The following is a 24,081-nucleotide window of genomic DNA, read 5'->3' as shown; positions in this document are numbered from 1 at the left end:
GCAACAAAATAAAAAATAAACAAGTGGGACTGCATCAAACTTAAAAGCTTTCATACAGCAAAAATAATTATCAACAAAATGGAAAGATGATCCATGGTACGGAAAAAAAATTTGCAAATGTTATATCTGATAAGAGGTTAATATCCACAATATATGAAACCCTCATACAACTTAACAGCAAAAAAATAATGCAACTAAAAAAATGGGCAGAGGACCTGAACAGATATTTTTTCAAAGAAGATATATGAATGGCTACATGAAAAGATGCTCAACATCACTAATCACGTCAGGGAAATGCAAATCAAAACCACAATAAGATATCACCTTATGCGTGTTAGATTCACTGTCATCAAAAAAACAAGAGATAAAAAATTCTGACAAGGATGTAGAGAAAAGGGAATTCTTGTCACTGTTGTTGGGATTGTAAAGTGTTATGTACACTGTGGAAAACAGTATGGAGCTCCCTAAAAAATATAAGAACAGAACTACCATATGATCCAGCAGTTCCACTTTTGGGACTATATCCGAAGGAAATAAGACTATGTTGAAGAGATATCTACATCACCATGTTCATGGTAGCAATATTTACGATAGCCAAGACATGGAAACAACCTAAGTGTCCACAAATGGATAAATGGATAATGAAATTGTGATACATGCTCACACACACACAGGAATATTATTTAGCCATAAACAAGAAGGAAATCCTGCCATTTGCAACAACATGGATGACCTTGAAGGCATTATGCTAAGTGAAATGTCAGAGAAAGACAAATGCAGCATGATCTCACTTATATGTGGAATCTAAAACAACAACAACAGCCAAATTCATAGAAAAAGAGATCAAATTAGTCATTACCAGGGGTGGAGGGGGAGGGGAAAGTTGGATGGAGGTGATCAAAAGGTACAACTTCCAGTATAAGGTAAGCACTAGGGATATAATGTACAACATGATAAGTATAGTTAACACTATTGTATGGTCTATTTGACAGTTGTTAATAGAGTAGATCCCAAGAGTTCTCATCACAAGGAAAAAAAATCTCTTTTTTTTGTATCTGTATGAGATGATGGATGTTAACTGAACTTATTGTGGTAATCATTTCACAATATAAGTCAAATAATTATGCTGTACATCTTAAACTTATACAGTGCTGTATGTCAAATTATGTCTGAATAAAACGGGAAAAATCCAAAACAATATCACACCTAGGAAAAGGAACTGTGCATTCATATAAGCACCTGGGTTTATAGTAAAGCTTGCAACTACTATACATTGAGATATACTATAGTGACTCTATATTTACATCTATCTATTTATATATTTAATATAACTTGTGAATATATAAGAAAAATAAAGTGACCATTATGGAAATCTATAAATAAGAATTTTTAATTTGTTTTCACATCTATATTCTAGTTCACAAAAATATAAATAGAAGTTAATTTCATGCTTTTGAAAGCCTATTGCCAATGGAAGGTTTTTTTCCCCCTGAGGAAGATTCACCCTGAGCTCACATCTGTGTCAATCTTCCTCTATTTTGTATGTGGGTTGCCACCACAGCATGGCCACTGATGAGTAGTGTAGGTCCACACTGAGGAACTGAACCTGGGCCACTGAAGCGGAGCATGCCAAACTTAACCACCAGGCCATGGGCCTGGCCCTGCCAATGATATTCTTAAGACTGTAAACAGTAAGGCTTTAAAATTATGTAAGAATTTACTTTTTTATGTTTAGGTCTTAAGCCAAATCCAGTATCAAAATTGGCAGATGTTATGGTGTATTGTTTATTTGCCCTTTGTGGTAGACAGACTAATATCTCCCTAAATATGTCCTTGCCCTAATCCCCAGAACTGTGAACATGTTAGGCTATATGGCATAGGTGAATTAAGGGTGCAGATGGAATTAAAGTTACTAATCAGCTGAATTTAAAATAGTAGTGGAGAAGAGGGAATTACACAGAGAAAGAACATAAAAAATGTTTATAGGGGTGTGCCTGAATTTCGGGTTGAATAATAATTCACACACGTTTGGGTAAAACCTCATGAGGCTAGACAATAAAAACTTCTAATAAGTAATCATAGGGGAGCTATAAGCTAAATAATTTCCCGTACTCACACAGTGATAGAAATTGTTCACAATAGCCATAGTGAAGAATCCTCATTGATTACATGAAACATTCCATAAAGACTTTAGAAAGGCTAGGCCTTAGTAGCAGGGCTAAATTAACCTTAGAATAGTAGACCTGTGAAAAAAGGTCTCTATTCTAGGTCTCCTAAGAGTCTCTAAAGGTCTCTAAAGAGTAGACAATTATCCTCATTTTCAAACTGGTTCACAAATAACTTAAATACTTTCCAGATCAAAGTCCAAAACTCCTTAAAGGAATATAAAAAAATTCCACACTCAACAATGTAAAATTCATAATGTCTGGCATACAATAAAAAACTTCATATATAAAGAAGCAGAAAAATGTAATCCATAACCAAGAGAAAAAAAGACAATATACATAGACCCATAAATGGCAGAGATGGAATTATGAGTCAAGGATGCTAAAACAGCTATTCTAAATATCCTTAATATGTTCATAGACTTAAAAGAAAATATGTGGATAATGAGAAAAGAAATGAAAGATATAAAAAGTACCAAATGGAACTGCTAGAGAGAAAATAACAATATATGAAATGGAAATTTCACTGGCTAGGATAGCAGCAGATTACACACAGAAGACCAAAAGTTCAGTAAACTTGAAGACATAAAAATAAAGGTTACCCAAAATGAAGCGCAGAAAGGAAAAAAGCTAAAACACAGTGAAGAGTGCTTCAGTGATTTCGGGGCAATATCAAGTGGTCTAACAAACGTGTAATTGAAGCCCCAGAAAGTGAGGGGGAGGAAGGAAAAAATGTTTGAAGGAATAATGTCTAAAAATTTTACAAATATGATAAATGCTATATACATACAGATCCAAGAAACTGAATGGAAACCCAGAAAACATAAGAAACAAATAAACACAAATAAAACCCAATAAATACCACAAAAAGCACACCAAGATGTACCATTAGCAAATTGCTGAAAATTAATGATAAAGAGAACACAGTAAAAGTGGCTAGAGAAAAAAAACACATTATGTACAGAGGAAGAAAGATAAGAATAATGCAAACTTTTCATTAGAAACTACCCAAGTCAGAAGTCATTGAAATGACATTTTTAAAGTGCTGAAAGAAAAACTACATTAACAAAGAATTATATACCCAGTGAAAATGTCCATCAAAAATGAAGTTGAGGGGACAGCCCCATGGCGTGGTGGTTAAGCGCACGCACTCTGCTGCTGGCAGCCCGGGTTCAGATCCTGGGTGTGCACTGATGCACCACTTGTCAGGCCATGCTGTGGCGGCATCCCACACAAAGCAGAGGAAGATTGGCATGGATGTTAGCTCAGGGCTGATCTTCCTCACACACACACACACACAAATGAAGTTGAAATAAGACTTTTAAGACAAACGAAGGCTAAAAGTTGTCATCAGCAGCTCCCACTAAAAAAAATATTAAAGGAAGTCCTTCTGGTTAAAGGAAATGATACTTGATGGAAACTTGGATTTATACAAAGGAATGAAGAGCAGTGAAAAAGGTAAATATATGGGGCCGGCCAGGTGACATAGTGGTTAAGTTTGCATGCTCCACTTCTGTGGCCCAGGGTTTGCATGTTCAGTTCCCAGGTGCGGACCTACATACTGCTCATCGAGCCATGCTGTGGTGGAGTCCCACATACAACAAGTAAAGGAAGATTGGCACAGACGTTAGCTCAGGGCCAATCTTCCTCACCAAACAGAAAGGTAAATATGTTGATAAACACAGAAGACATTTTTTCATTTTAAACTTTCTTTAAAGATAATTCACTAGTTAAATCAGATAAAATCGCAATGTATAGTTGAATTTATAACATGTAGAGAGATCAAATGTATAACACAAACAACAGGAGAGGAGAAGTAGAAGTAAACTTTTATAAGTGTATATTATACATGAAGGGATTAATATTATTTGAAGGCATGCATACTGTAAACTCTAGAGCAACCACTAAACATACACACACACACACGTATAGCTTATAAGCCAATGATAGAGCTAACATAAAATTGAAAACAAAAAAATATTCCCTATGAAAAATATCAGTCCAAAAGAAGGCAGGAATACTTAGGGAAAAAATGGTAGATTTAAATCAAATCATATCAATAATTATATTAAATGTAAATGGTCTAAAGATCCCACTTAAAAAGCAAGACCCAACTCTATGCTGCCCACAAGAAACTCACTTTAAATATAAAGATACAGATTGGGTAAAAGTAAAAGCATGGAAAAAGATAAATCATCCAAATCCCAATTAGAAGAAACCTGGTATTGGTTTATTAATATCAAATAAAGTGGATTTCAGGACAAGGAATATATCCAGAGTTAAAAAGGAACTTTTCATAGGGGATCAATTCATCAAGAAGACACAAAAGATCATAAATGTGTATGGCCCTAATAAGAGATGTTGAAAAAATTTAAAGGAAAAATAACAAAGCTATAATTATAGTTGAAGACTTCAATATTCTTTATTTATTCATTGCAGGAATGAGTAGAGATTTATGTGACAAATAATTTTATCAACAAATTTGACCTAACTTACATGTATAGAACTCTCCAATCATCAATAGTAGAATATACATTCTTTCGAAGTACATATGGAACATTTACCAAAAGAGACTATATGCTGGGCCATAAAAGAAGTCTCACTAGACTAAAAATAATTGAAATTATATAGATTATGTTCTTTGACCATCCACAGAATTAAACTAGGAATCAAAAAGAAAAAGAATATTTCCAAAATTTGCAATTAAACAAGTAACCAATGGTTCAAAGAAGAACCATTTAGAAACCAAAAGAATTTAGAAAATAGTTTGAAAAGAATGAAAATGAAAACACAAAGTATCAAAATTTGTGGGATGCAGCTAAAGAAGTACTTAGAGAGAAATTTATAGCGTTAGAAGCTTATATCAGAAAAGAAACAATAGCTTAAATAATCTAAGCTTTCTCAAGAAGTTAAGAAAGAAAAAGTAATTAAATATAAAATTAAAAAAGTAATATATGCAGAAATCAAAACAAAAAATGAATATAAAATGAAAATATCAGCTTCTTTGAAAAGCTCAGTAAACTGTATAAAAACTTGTCAAAAAAATGAAAAGACACAAATTATCAATATCAGGAATGCAAAAGGAAATATCACTAGAAATACTACAGACATTCAAAGGATAAGGAAATATCATGAACAAATTTATGCCAATAAATTTGATGACCAAGTTGAAATGAACACATTCCTTGAAACACATAAATTATGAAAACTGATTCAAGAAGAAATATGAAACTTAAACAATTTTATAGCCATTAAATAATTGAACGTACATTTAAAAACCTCGCTGTGAGGAAAATTCAAGCCCAGATATCTCTGGTAAATTTTATCAAATATTTAAAGAAGAAATAATACCAATCCTATGCAAACTCAAAAATAGAAAGAAAGACTATTCATCTATTTTATGAAGCCAACATTATCGTGATACCAAAGACACTACAAATAAACTATAGACCAAAATTTCTCATGGACAGAGATGCAAAAAATCTTAAAAGCATGGTAGAAATTGAATTCAGCAATACATATTTTGAATCCAGCTGTTTATAAAAAGTGAGGTGCATCTAGGAATGCAGGTTTGGTTTATCATTGGCATCCAAATTGGAAGTGGAAAAGTAAAACTATCTCAGTTTGCAGATAATATGACATTATATATAGAAAACCCTAAGGACAACTAAAAACTGTTAAGAACTAATCAAATTCAGTAAAGTTGCAAGATACAAAATCAATATACAAAAATCAGCTGTGTTTCTATACATTAACAACAAACTACCAGAAAGAAATTAATAATCTCATTTACAGTTGCATCAAAAAGACTAAAATCCCTAGGAATAAATTTAACCAAGGAAGTGAAAGATCTCTACACTGAAAACTACAAAACATTGATGGAAGAAATTGAAGATAGATGTGGAAAAATATTCTGTGCTCATGGATTGGAAGAATATTGTTAAAATGTCCATACAACCCAAAGCAATCTATAGATTCAATGTAATCCCTACCAAAATCCCAATGGCATTTCCTACAGAAACAGAACAATCCTATGATATGTATGGAACCACACAAGAAACCAAATAGCCGAAGCAATCTTGAGAAAGAAAAACAAAGCTGGAGGCATTATGTTTCCTGATTTCAAACTATTTTACAAAACTATAATAATCAAAACAGTATCTTATTGGCATAAAAACTGACACATAGAGCAATGGAACAGAATAGAAAGCCCAGAAATAAACCTATACATATCCGGTCAATTAACTTACGACAAAGGAGCCAAGAATACACAATGGCCAAGAATATACGATGAGGAAAAGATAGTCTCAATAAATGGTGCTGGGAAAACTGGACAGCCATGTGCAAAAGAACGAAACTGGACCACTATCTTGTACCATACACAAAAATCAACTCAAAATGGATTAAAGAATTGGACAGGAGACCTGAAGCCATAAAACCCCTAAAAGAAAACAAGCAGTAAGCTCCTTGATATTGGATTCAACAATGAGTTTTTGGATTTGACATCCAAAACAAAGGCAACAAAAGCAAAAATAAATGAGTGGGACTCCTTCAAACTAAAAAGCTTCTGCCCAGCAAAGCAAACCATCAACAAAATGAAAAGGCAACCTACTGAATGGGAGAAAAATACTTGCAAATCATGTCTGATAAGGGGTTAACATCCAAAAAAATTATTAAGAATTCACACCACTCAATAGCAAAACCAAAAATCCAATTCAAAAATGGGCAGAGGAACTGAATAAACATTTTTTATACAAATGGCTAACTGGTACATCAAAAGGTGCTCAACATCAGTAATCATCAGAGAAATGCACATCAAAACCACAATGAGATATCGCCTCACATCTGTTAGAATGGTTGTCATCAAAAAGACAAGAGATAAGTGTTGGCAAGGATGTGGAGAAAAGGGAACCCTTGTGCACTATTGGTAGGAATGTAAATTGGTGCAGCCACTATGGCAAACAGTATGGAGGGTCCTCAAAAAATTAAAAATAGAACTACTATGTGATTGAGCAATTCCACTTCTGGGTAGTTATCCAAAGAAAATAAAAACACTAACTCAAAAAAATATATGCATCCCCGGGTTCTTTGCAGCATTATTTACCATAGCCCAGACACGGAAACAATCTAAGTGTTCATCGATGGATGAATGGCTAAAGAAAATGTGGTGTGTATATATATATACACAATGGATTGCTGTTCAGCCGAAAAAAGGAAATCCTGCCACTTGTGACAACATGGATGAACCTTGAGGGCACTGTGCTAAGTGAAATAACTCAAAGACAGACAGACAAATACTGTATGATCTCACTTATATGTGGAATCTAAAAAAACCAAACTCATAGAAATAGATCAGATTTGTGATTGCCAGAGGCAGGTGTGGGGGATGTGGGTTAAGTGAATGAAGCCTGTCAAAAGGTACAAACTTCCAGTTAGGAGATTAATAAATTCTGAGGATGTAATGTATAGCAGGGTGACTATAGTTAACAATACTGTATTGTATATTTGAAAATTGCTGACAGCTAGATCTTAAAAGTTCTTATCACAAGAAAAAAGTTTGTAACAATGTGAGGTATGAATATAATTAAATTTATTGTGGCAATCATTTCATGATATATACAAATATCAAATCATTATCTTGTATACCTTAAACTAATACAATGTTATTTGTCAATTACATCTCAGTAAAACTGGGATGTGGGGAAGATAATAGAAATTGAATCCAGCAATATAGATTTTGAATCCAGGCATTTATAAAACGTAGGGTGCATTCCTGGAGTGTAAGTTTGGTTTATCATTTAAAAATCAATGTATTTCATCATATTAAAAGTATAAAAGAAAAATGCTATGATAATTTTAGTAGATACCAAAAATGTGTTTGACAAAACTTAATACCCGTGTGTGATAAAAACTCTCAGTAAACTAGGAATAGAAGGGAATTTCCTCAACCTAATAAATGATATCTATAAAGAACCTACAGCTAGCATCATACTGAATGGTGAAATACTAAATTGCTTTCCCCCTAAGACTGGAACATACTCTTTCATCCCTTGTATTTAACATTGTATAAAAGGTCCTAGCCAGGCCATATGGAAATAGAAATAAAAAGCAGAGAGATTATATATCTATTCCTAGACAACATGATCAGGTAGATAGAAAATTCCAAGAAATGTACAAATAGCCACTAGAATAATGAGTTTAGCAAGATTAATTTACAATAATCAATTTTACTTCTATATACTGGCAGCAAAGAGTTGGAAATAGAAATGAAAAAACAACGCCACTAACAATAGCATCAAATTTGAATATTGCTGATGAGGATGTAACAACCCACCAATTCCACTCTTAGGTATTTGTCCAAAAGAAATGAAAACATATGTCCACATGTAAATAGTGTAAAAGACTTTTACACTAATGTTTGTAGCAGAAAATTAAAAATACAATCTAAAGGGTAAGAAGTATATCAAATAGAAAGTGAAAATATTGTCCCTCTCCCCAATCCCATTCTCCAGACATATCCACTGTTAACAGTTTGTCATATACCATTCTGGACTTTTTAATGTATAAATAAGCACATATACAAAACTGTAATGTAACCTCCTTTAGCACAGCACAAAGTAGCACGGAAGTTATCCGTGTCAATATCTTTTCTTTTCAAACAGATGATGATAGTACTATAATTTAGTTAATAGATTTCCTATTAATAGACAGTTAGGCTATTAGTATTTTGTAATTACATAGTTTCAGAACATGCTTGTATATTTTTATATATTTGTGCAAATCATTCTTTAGAATTAGTTCTTAGAAATAAAATTTTAAATTCTAATAGCTTCTGGCTTTTGCTTATAGCTGGGTTAGTTAGGGAAAGCTAAGGGGCCACATTATCAGCTTCTTTGTAGCTTTAAGTTTAAGATCCCAGTCTTGGAACACTAAATATCACTTGTAGGTGTTATTTATTGAACATTTCTTGCTCCAAATACTTAGAAACATCTGGGGGTCCATTTTTTATAATGGTGAAATCAACACAAGTATAAGTGAGACTACTAGTAGAATTCATTTTCTTGATTCTAATTTTATTCTTAGTGTTTCTTTCAAGATATTCTCTTTTACCTACCAATTAACTTTATACTAGTGCAATTTTTCCTTCATGCACTTAATTCATTAAGAATGTAATTCTCTTTTCTATATCTAACCAATGCTAAGAGCTAAAGCAGCATTCAAAATATCCTGAGTGAAAGTGTAAGATTTTCAACCATGTGGGAATTGTAGAAAACAAACTGTAAGTAACTTTTATATTAATGGATGCTAATGGGCACCTACAATGATAAGAAATTGGTTAAAATCATTCTCCATCATTTAGTAAAATCCTACTGTGTGTAGAACACTGATAGGCTTTAAAGAGACTGTGTACTTATCACTCCATTAAGAATTTACTAGTTAAGATCAGAATCTTTAGTAAACTGAAGCCCTAAAAATCACTTACATGAGGTTTTCACCTTGAGAGAAGATAACTATTTAAAGCTATGGCTCAGCTGGTGGTCACTGCAGGGGTCCTGTCTATCTTCCTACGACTATATAAGACTTTTATGGGGTAGGTAAATGAATATTTGCCTTTTGACCAAAATCAGAAGGCCCCTTGAAATGTAGGCTGGGATACTTATGCATGGTTGTTATTATATGGTCTAAACCCTTTGAGTCATGCATCCATTATATTATAATATTAAATGATGGAAATACACAAGTTGTGAATGTAAAGTAATAAGTCCCTGGGATTTGTCATACACTTTCTTCCTCCCAACAACCTCAGAGCCCAGGAGGACCTGATACCTGGCTTCATCAAGGAAAAGTGCTATATTTGAATTTGAAGAACGCTTAATTTTAAGGGGAACTGAAGGCCACTCAAAGTTAGCTGATTTTGACCGGGGAGAAATTGGAGCTCCTTGATAGAATGAGGTTCGAGGGAAGATGACTTTCCCAGTGTCTGACCTGATATAGTTAACTTAGAGTTGGTGATCCCATAGTAGAATTGCCTGGTAGTGTCTCAAGGCTCTGCACCACTTGATGAACCTCTGAAAGGAAAGACTCCAGGTAGTGGTGTGTAGGTATAAGTTTAACAACTGGCCCAGGGCTGGGTGTGTGTGTGTGAAGAGCAGGACGGAGGAGGGGAGAGCAGGAAGGAGGAAGGGGGAGCAAGAAGGTGGAGAGGGGAGCAGGGCAGGAGGCAGCAGGAGGGAGGAAGGGCGAGCAGGAAGCAGTCATTTAGCAGCTCCCTAACAGATAGATAAGAACTATTGTTAAACGTAGGCAGTAGTTCAACATAGAAGATTCTAAACTGGGGTCAGCGACTGAAATCTAAAGACAGTACTGTGTACTATAGGGACTTCCAAAGTTGTGTTTCTTAGAATTGTTTTTTTGAACATATAATTCTTTATGAATTAGAGACTTATAAATTACTAAAGCATTTTCTCTTTTCTTTTATCTATGCAATGACTACTTTTGATTAAACAAATATTTTTCATTCAACAAATAACTACTGGATCCCAGCTCTGTGCCAGGCACTGAAATATGCAATAGACATGGTCTCTGCTCTCATAGAGCTTAGAATCTAGAGTTGGAGAGAGACCTTTTTATATTTACAAATGGAAGCAAGTGCTATAAAAGAAATGAATGCAATCTATAACGCAAAGAAGGATGAACTCCCCAGAGAAAGTGTTGTTTGAGGGAGATCTGAAGGAAGAAATAGGGGTTAACCAAACACAGGGGAGCTGGAAGGGGAGGGAAGGGATTCAAACAGGAAAAATGGCCAACGTAGCTGGGAGCGAGTGCTGGAAGCCAGGCGAGACCAGTGGGCATGGGTATGCCATGCAAGCCTTGTAGCCATGTTAAGGGTTTTGTTCATTCTAAAATTAATGGAAAACTACTACTTAACTGAAAAGTTTTAAGTGGTGAAAGAATGAGATCAGGTTTAGCTGCACTGTATAAGAATAGATTACCCCCTCACTCACTTATTTCTTCTCTAAAGCTTTATGAAGAACCTGCTGACTAGGCATTGCAGTCAACTAAAATATAGAGAATACAGTCATGCCCTTGAAATGCTCACAGTCTAGCTGGGGAGAAAGGCATGTGTGTTAGTTTCCTATTGCTGCTGTAACAAATTACCACAAATTTAGGGCTTTGAACAACAAAATTTTTTTTTATCTTACAGTTCCGAAGGTTGGAAGTCTGAAACAGGTTTCACTGGGCTGAAATCAAAGTGTTGCAGGATCAGGTTCCTTCTGGAGGTTCTAGGGGAGAACTGTTGTTGTTTTTCCATTTTTCAGCTTCCAGAGACCACATGCCTTGGTTTATGGTCTTGTAATCCTCTAATCTTTGCTTCCATGATCACATCTCCTCTGACTCTCCTGCCTTCCTCTTTCCCTTTTAAGAGCCTTGTGATTCCATTGACACACCTGGATACTCTCTTCATCTCAAAATCCCTAATTAATTTCATCTGTAAAGTCCCTTTTTCCATGTAACGTTTCATATTCACAGGTTTTGGGGATTAGGATATGGCCATCTTGGGGGAGGGGCACTGTTCTTTCTATCAGAGCATGTAATTAAATGACTGACATAAGGCTGAAGAGGAAGGTTGGAACCAAGACAAGAACATCTCTCTAATTTGCCTTTTTTTTGATAGTTACCTAAGAATACACTGTCATGATTCTGCAAAGGACAATTTGCTCTTGTGTTTTAAATCAGAATAATTCTGAAATATTTTGATGTCTTAAGTGAAAAAAATCTATATAGAATTTTTCAGATCATCACTACAAAGGGCTAAGACTGATTATTTGTTTTTGCATACAGTAAATGGCAAATTTCATCAGGGTTTTTGTCTAGCTCCTAAGTGTAAATTGAATGGAGCATAGAGCAGCACTTGCCAAACGTTAATGCACATACAAAGCTGGTTAAAATGCAGATTCTGATTCATCAGATTGAGTACAATCTAAAATTCTGCTTTCTAATGTGCTCTCAGGTGATGTGATGCTGCTTATCTGAGGACTAGACTTTAAATATCAAGGACCAAGATTTCTAACTGTCAAAAATCCTCCTAACATGTACAAAAGAACATATGGAGTGCACAACTTGGGGGAGAAAACAGTCATTAGCTCATGAAGAATATAGTTAGGGGTGTGTGTGTGTGTCTATGAAATAGCTTGTTAACTAGTTACACTATTTCATTCAGAGGAAGAGCTTAATATTTATGCATTTTCTTGTGATAAATAAATGACAAGCAATAGGATATATTGGAGTATATGAGGAAGACATTCGGAGTAAGACTAATTTGGCTTGACCTTGTTTTTCCAAAAGGGCTTGATGTGGCCATTGAGCATGCATTGTATATCTGCTTTAAGTATTTACTATGTCCCAAAGACAAGAACAATGCCCTTTAAGATAAAGAAAGATGTAACATCCCCCACATCGGCATTTCCTTAAGGATAAGCATCTTTCCCTAGACTAGGGATTGATTGCTGATCTGCTGTGACCACCCAGCTTGAGACCACAAACTTGCTACCTGCCATCTTCATCAATTGCTGTGTGAATTGCTGTGCTGGCTAGGCAATCTCATGACTGTTGTAAAAGGGACATTCCAATCATGTGATACATGCTCTTTTACAGTGTATAACTACTGTGTACATCCCACTTCTTTGGTACCCCTCCTTCCTTGGTGAAGGAACGTCCTGGGTTTGTCCTCAGATCTGGCTCATAATAAACTGACCCCATTTTTTTTTTGTGAAGAAGATTAGCCCTGAGCTTACATCTGTTGCCAATCCTCCTCTTTTTTGCTGAGGAAGATTGGCCCTGGGCTAACATCCATGCCCATCTTCCTCTACTTTACATGTAGGACGCCGCCACAGCATGGCTTGATAAGTGGTGCGTGGGTCCACGCCCAGAATCTGAACCTGGGAAGCCCGGGCTGCCTAAGCGGAGCACATGAACTCAACCACTATGCCACTGGGCAGACCCCACCCCAATTTTGATTTCTAGATGGATTATGGATTATTTGCATCAACACTTGGGACCAAGGATTAAGAAATGGAGAAAAGTCTCTGCCTGTGAACTTGTCTTGTCACGGTTAGAAAATTGGGGGGCTATTGGAGGTAAACTGTTTTATCTTGTCTAAACTGCCCAATAGTTGAAGCCATGGAGCTAGTGGTGTGCCAGAGCTGGCAAGAACAAGTGACTGTGAAATATTCAGCAATTCTGTGAGCTGGTTGTTAAACCATTGGTAGCTTGATATCATCACTGGTGGGAGTATTTACACCATGGAAATTGATAAGTGCTACAAACAAGTCTGGCTTGCTGTCTTGCTTTCCGCCAGGGAGCCGGTTTACTAGCATACCACTGCTATGAACCCACTATTTCTTTTCATTTGTACATTTTAGCGACTGGCAGGTGGTATGCTGGGTCTGGACTCAGCCTTTCTCTCTAGCCCACCCGCCTGGGCATGCTGCCAATGGCTCCCTCTGTAAATGCAACTCTATGTGCGCAAGTAGCTTTACACAGCATCCTCTAGGCCTGAACTTCTCCTAGTTTCCTAGAGCTGTTTTCCTAGAGTTGCTGTTTTGGGCTTTAAGTGAGTTTCTCGGAAGTAATTTAATATACTTTATAAAGAATCACATGCTCCACTTGAATTTTTAGAGTTTTCTTGTGAGATGTTCCAAAGCCATCTTGGAACAAGACATTTATCTACAAATCACTCCTTTTAGAAAGAAAGTTGGGCCAGTCAAGATATTTATTCCGCCATTAGTGGTCCAATCTGAAGAGCGACAACTGAGAGACAGCGCACAAAAATCAAGCCTGGTGGGTATGGGTGGGAAAAGAGGGCCCTAGGGTGCAGCTGGGGCAGTTAAGAATTTAGTTCTAGGCACGTGGTATTTGTGTGTGCGTGTATGTGTGTGTGTTTAGGAGGGATTTTGAACACAGAATAATAGGTAGGGAATTGGGTGGAGAGATAGATGAAAAGAAAACAAAGACGATAGTTTGCCAGGAGGCCCAGTATTAGTTGGATAAGCTTCAGTGTTTGTGTACTAATTATTAAATATTTACATACTCCAGCACTAGGCAGTTTACAAAGTGATTTTATGTAAATTATCTCGTTTGATCTTTCCTTATATTTACGAATTAAGATGGTAGCAGTATCCTCATATTTACTGATGAAGAAAATGGGATTCATAAAGTTTAAATGACTTCCTCCAGGGTTACAAAGCTGTTTTGAGGCCAAGCTTAGACAAGGGATAGGCAAACTACGGTCTTCAGGGTGAATATGGTCTACTGTCTGTTTTTATAAATAAAGTTTTGTTGGAACACAGCTACTCCCAACTGTATACTCTTGCCTGTGGTTGCATTTGCCTAACAACAGCAGTTGATTAGTTATGACAGAGAAGTCTTGACAGGAACTGTATGGCCCACAAAGCCAAAAAGAGCTCTGCAATCTGGCCCCTCACAGAAAAAAGTCTGCTGACGCCCCCTTTAGATTCCAGATCCCACTGTGCCAGCTGAGTCAGTCTGATGCCAGTGATGTATATGACCACAAACTTGGCTTGAATCTAGGAGTGTTACTGGCCTCTGGTACAAAAATAACACTAAAACAATGCCACAGTAATGGCTAAAATTCCTATCGTTAATCACTTCTGGGAACTAAGGCATGGAAAATCTTATTTAAAATATTATCTAGGGAAAAATAATAACTTAAGCATCAGTTTGTAACATTCTACCAAATAAACCTAATTCATTGATTTATTAACCAAAAGGCAGGTATGTCCTAAGTGAATGGGCCATGAGATGGAAAGTTTTGGTGGGACAGTAGATGTTACCTGAAGCAGCACAGTGTAAAGTTCATGGATGGTCCACTAATAGCTCTTTTGTCTGGACTTTCCATTTAGCCTCTTAACTAGGCACATCGTATCCACCCTTGTCCATCTCCAATCCACTCTTCATATTGCAGCCAGAGTGATATTTTGGACACATGAATGTGATCATGCCACCCCCCCCACTCCACAACTTAAAATGCCTTAGTGGCCTCCCATGGTTCAGTGAATGGCAACTCCATTCAACCAGTGTTTCAGGTCAAGGCCTTGGAGTCATCCTTGACTCTTTCTCTTTCTCTAACAACTTTCATCCAGTCCATCTGTATATCATGCAGTCTTTCTTTGAAATGTATCCAGAATCCGACCACTTTTCACCACTTTCACTACCACCCTCATCCAAGCCACCATCATTTTTTACCTGGATTATAACGATAGATTCCCAATTGTTTTCTCTCTTTCCACGCTTACCCTCTTACAGTCTATGTCTACAGAGCAGCCAGGGTGATCCTTCTAAACCATAGGTCAGATCATCTTATTCTTAAGCTCAAAATGCTCCAAGGAATTCCCATCCCATTCAAAGTCCAAGTCAAAACCTTTACTTTAGCTCCAAGACCCTGTAACCTGCTCCCTCTGATATCTCTTCCTAGATTCTTAGTCTTCTCCTTGCTGGCTGGGCTCTAGGCACACTGACTTCTCTGCTGTTCCTTAAATATTCTAAGCATGTTCTCATCTCAGGACCTTCGCCTGAACTGTTTCTTCTTTTTTTTTTAAACTCCTAAAACATGCCATGGTCCCTCCTGTTCCAGAGCCTTTTGTGTATGTTATTGTGTCTACAAGGAACACACTTTCTCTTCCTCCCTATTTGCCTGCTTAAACCTCAGAGAAGAATTCCTCAGGTCTAAGGGCAGGCTAGATTCTTTTATATGTTCTCATAGCATTGTGTACCTTGCTTTGGGTCACTTGTCACAGCTCTAATTCTACATTTATCTATGGATTATTTGATTGCCTACCCACAAGAGTAGGATGGGGTCTGTTCCATCTAGGTGCCAATAAATATTTGTTGAATGAATAAATGCATACAGATCCAGGTCCAAGTAATAGATCTACAGCTAATTTTCTGTGTAACTGTGGACAAGTCAGTTTTGCTCTCTGGTTGTCAATTTCCCTAACAGTAAAATGGGAAAGCTGGTCTATACAAGGCCCAATTCAGCTTTCCCTTTTGTCCCTTCAATTGTCTTTTGAGTTGAAGGTAACCATACTCAATACCTGCCTTCTGTTTAGGTGAATGAAATCTAGTGAACTCAAAATACATCCTCCTCACTCAGTGAAGTAAACTCTGTTTTCTTTGTTCTTGAATCATTTTATAGGCAAAATTTATTTTCTAAGAATTCTTTATGTCATTTTCCTTTTTGTTCTCTGATCCTTTCTACTGAGAGGACACAGTTAAATTGAAGCCTATTTAACAATGAGGAAGGTAAGTTGAGTAATGGCAGAGCTATGCTGGAGTTTCTCCCAGTCCCGACTCTTCCCACAAATCATGCTGCCTCCTGACAACGTGTTGATCCCTTGGGGCTTGTCTGTTACCTCATTTGTTTCAGCATAGGAATGTTGAGGACACTGTTTGCTGTAAAAGTCTTATTATGGGGTAAAGAGAAGGAACTGTACTCCTGTAGTTATGAAGCAAGCCCCAGAAAAACAGTTTAGGGAAGGACAGTTTTCCAATTAAAACTTTTTAGCTCCTATATTCAAGTCTTTAAGTTTCCTGATTGATTTCCGAGAACTGCAGAATTAGCTGAAACGGACCTTATCCAATTCAAGCCCCAAAGTCTATGGATGAAGGAACTGAAGCCCAGAGAAACTGGGTGAATTGTCTAAGGTTATAGAACTAGTTAAAGGCAGAACTAGGAATAAAATCCTGGTCTGATTCCTAGTCTAGTGTGTTCCCAGGAACACTTAGCTTCCTAGGAAACTCTAGGGACCTAACATCAGTTACCTAAGTTGATGAGGTGGGCATGACTAAGTTTATGCAAATGAGCACTCCCACCACGGAATTCAGCACTGAATTTCAAGGCCCCACATCACAGCGTGGGGTGTTCAATTATCTCTATTTTTAAGTATTCAAGAGTCAGGTTGTGTTACAGACCAATCTGGGCTTGGTGGAGGCAGGGTATCAGCACCCAGAAACCCTTCATTTTAAATTCAAAGTAAATTCCCTCTAGTTTCCCTCAAGGTGGCTCTTTGCTTTAGCTAGAACTTTTCCCTCACAGCTTAAAGCTACTGTAGGAGGCTCCTCTGTGCAAAGCTGTTGGCTTCAAAGCCAAATGGGTCAGAAGCAATTACCTGAGGAGAAAAACGTGTTCAATCAGAAGGTTCTTGTTTTAAATGGGAGAGCAACCTGATGACTTCAGTGAGTGGGTTTTCTTTGAGAAGAAGCTATGGGACTCCAGGTGGCACTTGATCAAGTATATCTAGAGTATGTCATTAATAAGGGCTAGGTGTCTTTTTGATGCTGGGAGAGCATAGGCTAGAGCCAGACTGTGGGATCCTGTCCTAGCATCTCCAGTTACTTAGCCTTAGTCTACATGGCCTTAGACTAGAAGCTAAATCTCTCTCTGCCTCAGTTTCTGTGATGTCAAGTAAAGATTAAAAATCATGTCTACCTCAGAGGGTTGTTGTGAGTTTTAAATGAGTTAAAACATGTATGGTGTTTTGAACCATGCCTGGCACATAAAACATATCAGCAGCTGTTTTTGTTATTATAGTTATTGATATGATTCCTTCTCCCTTCCTTTCCTGTCTTGAAATCACTTCAGTAAAATGTGATGCTTTCTAGGAGAGGACTCCCCCCACAGCGGGAGTCATGTCATGTCATGTCATTCCATGACAGCAAATGCCACATAACACACTCTGAGGGTCCATATAATCTTCAGTGACCCCCTGGCATTGGCAGAAGCTTTGTTGGGCTTGTATCGTAGTTTGGCTTCTCCCTCTGCCCAATCCTGCTTCTTCCTCTTACCTCCCACAGAGGTCGATCCCCACTAAACACTGTGTGCAAACTCCATCTTAGCATCTGGAGAACTGACTCCTTGAAAATTGACTTCCAAAGGATGTTAATAACATGCAGTAGAAAGAGTTTGGGGGACATTGACAAAATATGAAAATTTGGAAAAACATTTGATTTCTCAAATTGGTTTGATTCAGGTTCCATACCAATAAAATGAGGGTGATTATCTTGAACTCGCAGGGTGTTGTGAGTATTAAGGGCAATAGGCAAGTGCCAAACCCATAGCAATGAGCCCTTTTACAGATAATTTGAGACTCTCTCCATTTTACCCTCTTGTTATCTTCAATTTTCTTTTTCTTCTTCCTTTTCCTAACTTGGTCATGATTTTCTTTTCTCTTATTTCACATGTGTCTTTTCCTCTTCCTTTTCTGTCTCTCTGTTGGTCATCGTCTTTTAATTTTGTTAGTCTTTTAATCAATGTTGTTGAGGTATAATTTACATAAAATAAAATGCATGCATTTTAACTGTGCAGGCGATGAGTTCTGAAAAATGTATACACATGTGGATCCACCCCCACAATCAAGATATAGAACATTTCCATCACCACAAAAGGTAGCCTGGTACCTCTTCCCAGTCAATCTTCGCCCAGCAATCGCAGCACGGGTAACCATTGATCTGCATTTTGTCTTTTCTAGAATTTATCTTTTCTAGAGTTTCATATGAATGTAATCCTGCAGTATGTACACTTTTCTGTCTGGTTTTTTTACTCTCAATATAATATTTCTGAGATTATCTGTGTTGTGTGCATCAGTGGTTTGTTCCTTTTTATTGCTGTGCAATATGCTGTTGTATGAATGTATTACAATTTGTTTCTCCAATTACCAGATGCTGGGCATTTGGTTGTTTCCAAATTTTGGCTATTATGAATAAATCTGCTATGAAAATTTATGTACAAGTCTTTGCGTGGATATATGTCTTCATTTCTTCTACAGTAGAATTGCTTAGTCATATGTTAAGTGTATGTTTAACTTTATAAAAAAATGCCAATATCATGTTGCTTTCCACCTAAAAAATATGCAAGTTTCAGTGTTTCAGTTGTCCCACATTCTCTCCAACACTTAGCATTGTCTGTGTTTTTTATTTTAGCTATCCTAGTAGGTGTGAAGTGAAAGTATCTCACTGTAATTTAGTTTACACTTCCCTAATGACTAATGATGTTAAGCCTTGTTTTATGCTTTAATGGCCTTTTGTATATTTTTTCTGAGAGTTTTGTTAAAATATTTTGCCCATTTTTAATTGGGTTGTTTGTTTTCTTATTACTGCGTTGTATAAGTTTGGCATGTATTTTGGATATAGGTATTGTGAACATTTTCTCCCAATTTGTGGGGTTTTTTTAATGTCAGTTTTCAAAAAGAAGTTTCAAATTTTGATGAAAGCCAATTTGTTATTTTTTCTTTTATCATGCACAGGCCACAAATGTCTTATCTAAGAAATCTTTGTCTACTCCAAGGTTGCAAAGACTTTCTCATATATTTTTCTCTAGAAGTGGTATATTTTTAGATTTCACATTTAGGCCTGTAGTCCACGTCAAGTCAATTTTTTCACATGATGTGAAGTACAAGTCTCATTTTTTTTCCATATAGATACCCAATTCTAGCACCATCTGATGAAAAGTCTTTTTTCCACCCATTGAATTACTTTGGCACCTTTGTCAAAAATCACATGACCATATATAGTAGTTTATTTCTGTTCCATTGTCTATATGTCTATCCTTATGCCACTAACAAACTTGCTTGATTATTGTGGCTGTATAATAAGTCTTAAAATCACGTGTGCGTAAGCCTTCAAACTTTGCTTTTCTTTGTCCAATATAGTCTTTGGCTACTTTAGATCCATTGGATTTCTGCATCAATTTTAGGATCTGCTTGCCAATTTATACAAAAATGCCTGCTGTGATTTTCATTGGGATTGCGCTGAATCTATTTGAGGAAAATTGACTTCTTAAAATTATTGAGTCTTCCTATCTGAGCATGATATATGTACTCATTTATTCGATCTTATTAATTTTTCTTAGTGATATAATTTAGTTTTTAGTGTTGATATCTTGCATATCGCTTGAAAAATTTACTCCTAAATGTTTTAGATGTTATTTTAAATGGTTGGTTTGTTTTTTTTTAGAATTTCACATCCTAATTGTTTATTGCTAGAATATAGAAATACAATTGATTTTTGTGTATTAGTATTGTTTCCTGAGACCTTGCTATATTCACTTGTCACTTGCAAGAGTTTTTTTTTGTGAGTGTGTATGAGGAGATCAGCCCTGTGCTAGCATCTGCCAATCCTCCTCTTTTTTTTTTTTTTTTTTTTGGTGTCTTGGGCTAACATCTGTGCCCATCTTCCTACACTTTATATGGGATGCCGCCACAGCATGGCTTGCCAAGCAGTTCGTCAGTGCATGCCCGGGATCCGAACTGGCGAACCCCAGGCCGCCGCAGCAGAGTGCGCGCACCCAACCACTTGCTCCACCGGGCCGGCCCGAGGAGATTTTTTATGTGAATTTCTTAGTATGTATACATAGACAATGATATCATCTGCAAATAAAGACAGTTTTACTTTTTCTTTTCTAATATATATGCTTTTATTTATTTTTCTTGCCTTATTGCATTTGCTAGGGCCTCTAGTATAGTGATTGAAGAGAACTGGTCAGTGTGATATCCTGTCTTATTCTCAATCTTAGAGGGAAAGCATTCAGTCTCTTACCATTAAGTTAGCTGTAGATGGTTTGTAAACATCTTTTATTTGGCTGAAAAAGTTCTCTTCTATTCCCAGATTGCTGAATTTTTATTGTGAATGGGTATTAAGATTTGTCAAATGTTTGTTTTTACATCTACTTATGTGGTCATATTTTTTTTACTCTGTTAATGTGGTGATTTATATCAATTGATACTTAAAATGTTATGCATTTATGAAAGAAATCTGTGCAATAAAACCACTTGGTCATGGTTCATTATCCCATTTATACATTGCTAAGTTCAATTTGATAATATTTTCTATTAGAAAAAGTTTAAAATTGGAATTCAGTCTTTTAAACTGATATAAGGCTATTTAAAGTTTTTTACCTCTTCTTGAGTTGGTTTTGTAATTTGTGTCTTTTGAGAAATTTTTTCATTTCTTCTAGTTTGTAAAATCTATTGGCATAAATCTGTTCATAATATTCCCTTATTATTTTTTTAATGTCTGCAGTGTCTGTAGTAAAATTCCCTCTCATTTCTGATATTAGTAAGTTGTATCTGCTCTCATTTTCCTTGTTCAGCTTACCTAGGGGTTTATCAATTTTATTGATCATTTCAAAGTATCAGCTGTTGATTTCATCAAGTTTTCTTTATTGTTTCCTATTTCATTGATTTCCACTCTTATCTTTATGATTTCCTTCCTTCTACTTACTTTTGGTTTAATTTCTTAAAGGGTAAGTTTAGATAATTAGACATTTTTTCCTCCAAAATAACCACTTAATGATTGATCATTTCCTCTAAGACAGTGCTGACCAATAGACGTTTCTGTGATGGTGGAAACGTTCTCTGTACTGTTCAATAAGGTGGTCACTAGCCTCATATGGCTATTCAGTGCTTGAAATATGGCTGGTTTAACTAAGGAAATGAATTTTTATTTTATTAATTTTAAATAATTAAAATGGAAATGTAAACAGTTACATGGGGCTTGTGGCTTCCGTATTGGGCAACACATCCTAAATACCACTGCATCCCACAAATTTTGATATGTGTGTTTTCATTTTCATTAGATTCAAAATATATTTTAATTTCTCCTGTGATTTCTTCTCAAACTCATGGGTTACTTATAAATGCATTGTGTAATTTCCAAATATTTGGGAATTGTTGTTATTGATTTCTAATTTAATACTATTTTATTCAGAGAACATATTCTATATGATTTCAATCCTTTTAAATGTGTTGAGATTTATTTTATTGCCCAGAGTATAGTCTACTTTGGTGAATCAACCATGTGCACTTAAGAAGAGTGTGTATTCTGCAGTTTTTGGTAAAATGTTCTATTCATGTCAATTGGTCAATTTGCTTGATGGTGTTGTTGAATTATTTTATATTTCTATTGATTTTCAGCCTACATAGTCTATCAATTACTGAAAGAGGAATTTTTAATCTCTAATTGTAATCATGGGTTTTCTATTTCTCCTTTCAGTTCTTTCAGTTTTTGATTCATGTATTTTGAAGCTCTGTGTGTACACATTTAGGATTATTACACATTCTTGAAGAATTGACCCCCTTATCATTACGAAATAAACCTCTTTACTCGTTGTAACAATCCTTGTCTTGAAGTCTACATTGTCGGATTTTAATTTAGCCACTCTAGCTTTATTTTGATTATTATTTACAACATATGTCTTTTCCATGCTTTTTCTTTTAACCTATTGATGTCTTTGTATTTAAGGTGAGTTTGTTGAAGACAGCCTAGAATTGGATCTTGCTTCTTTATCCAATCTGACAATCTCTGACTTTTAATTGTAGAGTTTAGACTATTTACATATAGTGTGTTTATTGATATGTTTGAGATTAAATCTAGCAATTTGCAATTTGTTTTTTATCTGTCCTATCTGTTCCTTATTTATTTCTTCTTTTTCTGCCTTCTTTTAGATTAATTCATTATTTTGCTCTTCTATTTTATTTCCACTAGTGGCTTATTAGCTATACCTTTGTTTTTTATCTTTTAAAGTGTTTTCTCTAAACTTTACAGTATGCATTTTAAAATTAACAGATTTAAGTTTAATGCAGATTAACGCAGTCTATCTTCAAATTGCCTCACAAAACTTCATATATAATCCAAGAACTTTACAATGGTGTAAAGTTTCTTTCTTCTCTCTTTTGTGTTATCATTGTTATACATTTTATTCTACATATTTTATAAGCCTCCAAATATATTGTTTTCATTATTTCTTTAAATATTAGCTATCTTTAAAGAAATTTAAAAATGAGAAAAGAATGTCTTTTCCATTTATCTACTCATTTACCATTTCTGGTCCTCCTTATTTAAATAGGCATCCAATATACTTTTTTTCCTTGTTCTGTTGCAAATGTTTTCACATAGCTTTTACTTATATGAAAATGCTTTCATTTTTGAAAGATATTTTCTCCAGGTATAGAAGTTTAGATTGACATTTTCCCCTAGAACTGAAATATATTGTTATACTGTCTTCTGGCTTTCATAGTTTTTGATGAGAAACTTGCTGTAATTCTCTTTGTTTCACTTTATATAATGGCCTTCCTTTCCTGGCTGCCTGTAGTATATTCCCCTCTGTCACTGTTTTTTATTAGCAATTTTATTCTGATGTACTATGGTTTTCCTTATACTTGTCCTGCTTGGGGATCATCAAGCTTCTTGAGTCTTGGTTTATAGTCTTCAAATTTGGAAAAATTTTTGGCTATTATATTTTCACATTTCCCCCCACCTGTCCCCCTGTCTCTTTTCTCGTCTTGGGATTTCAGTCACATTTGTCTTATTAAACCCCTTGATGTTGTTCCACATATCACAGAGGATTTTTCTTCTTCTTCTTTAGTTTTCTTCCTCTCTATGCTTCATTTTGGAGAATTCATATTGCATTGTCTTTAAGTCCACTATCTTTTTTTTTTTTTTCAGTTGCTAATCTGCTGTTAACCCTATCCAGTGAAATTTTTATTTCAGATGTTATAGTTTTCATCTGTAGAAGTTCTTTTTTGGTTCTTTTCTATATCTCCCATCTCCCTCCTTTTTGTATTCACTTTCCCCTGAATTCTGAAGCGTAATGATCATAGCTGTCTTAAAGTTCCTGTCTATTAATTCCACATCTCTGTAATTTTTATATTTGTTACTATAGACTGACTTTCCTCCTGGTTGTTATATTTCCTCTTTTTTATACATGTGTAGTGATTTTTTTGTGTGTGTGAGGAAGATTAGCCCTTAGCTAGCATCTGTTGCCAATCCTCCTCTTTTTTGCTGAGGAAGATTGGCCTTGGGCTAACATCTGTGCACATCTTCCTCTACTTTATATGGGATG

This window comes from Diceros bicornis, chromosome 10, assembly GCF_020826845.1.
Source record: "Diceros bicornis minor isolate mBicDic1 chromosome 10, mDicBic1.mat.cur, whole genome shotgun sequence".
Classification (NCBI taxonomy): domain Eukaryota; kingdom Metazoa; phylum Chordata; class Mammalia; order Perissodactyla; family Rhinocerotidae; genus Diceros; species Diceros bicornis.
Note: the sequence above shows the minus strand (reverse complement) of the source record.